Source organism: Cucurbita moschata, unplaced genomic scaffold (assembly GCF_002738365.1).
Source record: "Cucurbita moschata cultivar Rifu unplaced genomic scaffold, Cmos_1.0 Cmo_Scf00119, whole genome shotgun sequence".
In the NCBI taxonomy this organism is placed as follows: domain Eukaryota; kingdom Viridiplantae; phylum Streptophyta; class Magnoliopsida; order Cucurbitales; family Cucurbitaceae; genus Cucurbita; species Cucurbita moschata.
The window spans coordinates 194,620-199,582 of record NW_019268635.1 but is presented as its reverse complement, the minus strand read 5'-3'; the positions used below and the strand labels follow the sequence as shown (position 1 = coordinate 199,582).

The 4,963-nt window shown below is 38.1% G+C and overlaps 1 non-coding gene across 1 annotated transcript; it reads right to left on the bottom strand.

The window, feature by feature from the left end:
• Positions 1–284: 284 nt before the first annotated feature.
• TRNAL-AAG lies at positions 285–365 on the bottom strand. The gene has a single exon. It is a non-coding gene; the product is annotated as a tRNA-Leu (tRNA).
• Positions 366–4,963: the final 4,598 nt, after the last annotated feature.

The window sequence follows — 4,963 nt, the reverse complement described above, 5'->3', positions numbered from 1 at the left end:
TATGTTATGATAATTGCTAAATCCATCCGTATTCTTTATAAAGGTTTAGGGATCTACATATTAAACATCATCGTATAATTGCTAAATCCATATAAGGACCCTCTCCAGAAATTTCTCAAAATAAATGTTGAGAGTGGGATTTGAACCAACATCGTTTCGGACCAAAACTTTTATCTAGCGCCTTAGACCACCTCGACCATCTCAACTTTGATGCTTGAAAAAAAATTAATCAATCTATATTCTTTATAAGGTATCAAAATATTAAACATTGTATGAAAAATAATTGTTGAGAGTGGGATTTGAACCCACGCCCTTTCGGACCAAAACCTTAATCTGGCACCTTAGACCAACTCGGCCATCTCAACTTTCAAAGCTATAAAAAAAATTAACCCATCTGTATTCTTTATAAAGGTTTAGGGTATAAAAAATAATTGTTAAGGGTGCAATTTGAACCCACACCCTTTCGCACCAGAACCTTAATCCGGTGCCTTAGACTAAATTGGCCATCTCAACTTCGATGCTTGGAAAAAAATTAATCTATTAGTATTCTTTATAAAGGTTTAGGGATCAAAAGATAATATAATTATTAAATCTTATTAGAATCTCACAAGAAATTTTTCAAAATTATTATTAAGAGTGGGATTTGAACCCCTATCCTTTCGAACCAAAACCTTAATCTTGCATCTTAGACAAACTCCAAACTTAATAGTCAAAATCTAGACATTAGTATTCACATATTTCTTACAAAGGTATAGGAATGAAACTAGATTAGGGATGGGCTAAAACATTAAAAGAAATAAAATACCTTAGACCAATTTGGTCATCTCAACTCCAATTGTTGAGATTGCTTGAGGGGACGAGAATCAAATATGGAAAAGACCTCGAAATTTAGATGAAGATTTGTGGAGCTTCTATAAAGGTCAAAGCTGGTGATCTTAGAGCTGTTAAAGAGGACGATGAGAGCTTCCTTTTCATGCCCTAAATTTGAAGAGAGTCTACAAGTGTTATGACCTTATACCGTGAATTCACAATGCATGTTGAATTTTTAAGGTTATAGAAGCATGTTTAGAGCATAAACCAATGATATGAGTAAAATAACGAAAAATGCCCTTACTATACCTTCTATGATGTTTTATGGCTTATACGACTAACCTGAAGTTTTATATGACATCTAGTTATGATGTTATGAACCATATAAATGATACGTATTTTTTGTGATAGGAGTAGAACATCACATGCTTAGGTTATACCCTTAGCTTTTTATGATAGACCGTATTTTTTGTGATAGGAGTAGAACATCACATGCTTAGGTTATACCCTTAGCTTTTTATGATAGACCCTCTAAAGTCAGAACCATGTACTTACAAACCTACTTAGGTTATACCCTTAGCTTTTTATGATAGACCCTCTAAAGTCAGAACCATGTACTTACAAACCTATGCATTATTTCTAAGGGTATAGCAAAGCCAAGTAAGTTGATTCGAGAAAAAAGTACTTACAAACCTATGCATTATTTCTAAGGGTATAGCAAAGCCAAGTAAGTTGATTCGAGAAAAAACACATCCACAACCCTGAGCCAAATACAACGCCCAAACAACTAGGTGTCACTAAATATAAGGGATTCAAACGTGCTATATGCCCTCAGTCATCTTAGACCTCCACCTATTCGATACACCATGATCACATGTATATTCTTTTTGTAGGATGTTAGACTCATACTATGTCACGAGGGATGTAGAAGAATGCTTAATCTATTGACTAAAACTAGAATTTGAATTCTGATTTGAGTCCTTAGCATAGGTTTTTCTAAAATTCATGATATTTATCAGTCATGTGACCTAGCTAGTCTTTTTAGGGGAGTGTTTTTAGGTATAGAACTAGAAAGTATAATGTATGCAAAAGAAAGTACACAACCTAACGGGACCCACATCCGACCTATGCGATACACCAAGATCACATGTTTTTCTCACTTCAATGGGTGGAATGCCATGTCCATTCCGACCTATGCGATACACCAAGATCACATGTTTTTCTCACTTCAATGGGTGGAATGCCATGTCCATATTCTTTTTGTCGATACACCAAGATCACATGTTTTTCTCACTTCAATGGGTGGAATGCCATGTCCATATTCTTTTTGTAGGATGTTAGACTCATATTAGATCACGGGGGATGCATGAGAGAATGTTGAGTCGAAGGGGTGAAACCAAAATGTTAGACTCATATTAGATCACGGGGGATGCATGAGAGAATGTTGAGTCGAAGGGGTGAAACCAAAATTGAAATTCTTATTTGAGTCCCGAACATAAGTTTTTCTCAAAGTCATGAAGCTTCTTTTTTAGGAACATAGGTTTTAGGTATTACAAAAAACTGAGATATTCATGATTATAGAACCATGAATAAAACGACAAATTATTTTTTCCGACCCAAATGTTCTGGTGAATGTAGAAGTCAAAGAACATTATGAATCTTTCATCGATCTGATTGATAATTATTTAATGTATAAGTATTTTTATCAAATGCAACTAAAGTTTAAATATTTTTCTTGAAAAAGTGAGATTAAAGTTGAAATTCATGTAGGTAAATCTATAAAAACACTATTATCATATCATAATAACCTTGTTACTAAGATTAATTGATAGACAGTGATATTGTATTCCAACTCTACTAGTCAATATAATTTTGTGAAAATTATGATGTAAGAGAAGAAAATAAGTCCCATTAGAAATGGTCGCATAAAAATCTGAGATATATGCCATTACCAGACTCTTCTTAGGAGATAGAGACTGCATATGAACTTGATTGCCTTTAAAACTATCTATAAAAGAGAGATTTTGGAAGAGTAGTAAAGTTAGTTTATAACACTTTACTAATTAGGATTACCAAATATCATAATCGCACTCTTGTGGCAGCAGGACAACGATTGTGTGACACTTGTTCTAATCCACTAAACAAGTCAGTCATGTGAAAATTGAACTTTGTGGACAATCTTAACGTATAATCGATCCTCGAGTCACATTTAAGATAAATTATTTCATAAAAAGTGAGAGAAGAAATGAGTTGAAAACAACTGGAAAGAAAGTAATGATATATGCTAAAAGCAAATAAGCAACAACCACAACTTTGATGGCGTATAACCTGGTAGGAAGAATAGACAACTAGTCACATCCTCTATAGTTGACAGCAACATACCTTCGACAAACATGACTGTGACATCCTTACCAACTCAATTGGTTGATGTCTTTGTCAACCAACCCTTTGCGAACTTAGCAATGTAGGATAAGGTTGACTTCAAGTCTCTCTATGCGTTTCTAGTTGATCTCAAATTAAAGAGCCTCTTCTAATCTACCAAGAACTATTGAAAATCACTTCTTGGTTCATCAACTCTTCACGTCTTATCAGCTAGAATCTCTCTACTTCCTTCGTAGCAGGAGATCATACTGCCTTCTTGTGCCTAATGTCTTCCTGGTCAGAATAGTAACACTTCAAGTTACTGACATGGACAACAGGGCTAGTATGCATCCATAAGAGAAATTGAATCATGTATGATGTCTTCCCGACCTTCTTATGACTTCGGCTGATTCATAGTATTGTTGCACCACTTGTTAGTTTTTATTGCTTTGAAATCGAAGTTGATATAATCTTAACGTGATTAGAACTCTTTCTATTTTAGAATTGTTGTGGCCTACATTTTCTATCAGATCTTCTATTCATTCGTTTAAATTTTTTCTTAAATAAACACACCGTTCAATTAAAGTGTTGGTTTGGGATCTCTCTAGCATTCAGGTGATCACTGTGATCATATGAGCCTTGGTTGGTCTAATAAATCCATGCAGCTATACTACCCCTGTAGTGCCATTTGTGAACCTGAGTGTAGAACTCCGTTTTAGCATGTGAAGTGCATGAATGCCATTTTATTCGTTTGACCTTTGTTTAATTATTTTTCATTTCGATTTTTATTTTGATACTAACCTTATTTTTATGTTAATTAGGTTTTACCCATGAATTTTTGTAACGGAACCAAAAAAAAAAAAAAATAAATAAATGATGGTCGTCGGCAGAGCCGAAAACTCCGGCGAACGCCGTAGTTTTTGCTCGCACACGACCCACAAAGGGCAGCCAAGGGCTGGGATGCCACAAATCACATCCCCGACCTTTAGCCACCCTGAAAGAACCTGCAAAGAAACAAAAATGGTGAGGAAAAAGGAGAGAGAATAGAAAACCGACGGAACTCCGGCGAAACCGAACCATACAAATCAACGTCGAAAACCCCTATTTCACACCACAAAAGTAATCCCAGAACCCTTTACACACATCAGGAGTAGGTTTTAGACGAATCCCGTACGCTGAACACTGTCGGCAAGGAAGACGGAACGGCGGACTTCCGAGCTTCTCTAGATCTGGGAGTGCGAGGCCCTTACCAATGAAATTTGTACGAAAAACGGGGTTAGGGTAAAGGATAAGCTCGGGAACGGGAGAAAAAAAATGGAAAAAGGACATTGGGACGACGTTGTCGAGGAGAGAGAGAGAGATCGCCGGAAAATCGCGCGGGCAGTCGGTCGTATAGGACAAAGTCCGACCCGAGATACGAATCCAGAAACCCGAACCGAACCCCGTCCCTTCGGTCAGACCAGAACCCACGTTACCCGCAGCCCAAACACCCGGCCTTCACCCGCGCGCCGGCCCATCACCGCGTCGCCCGTCAACCGCATTCGGCCCGAGACCCGAGAGCGACCCGTTAACCCGCGCCTCGACTCGAGACACCTACACGCGCGTCGCTCTCTGATTGTGCCACGTGTCACGTCTGCAGTGCGGCTCCTCTCGGCTCAGGCGGCTTCATCGGCTCAGCTGCAGCTCCTTGGCTCCGGCGGCTTATTCGGCTTGGGAAACCTTTTTCTAGCCCGTTCGACACCGTTCTGACCCTCCCGGACCTGGTTTCGGCCCTGTTTAAGGTAAAAGGGAA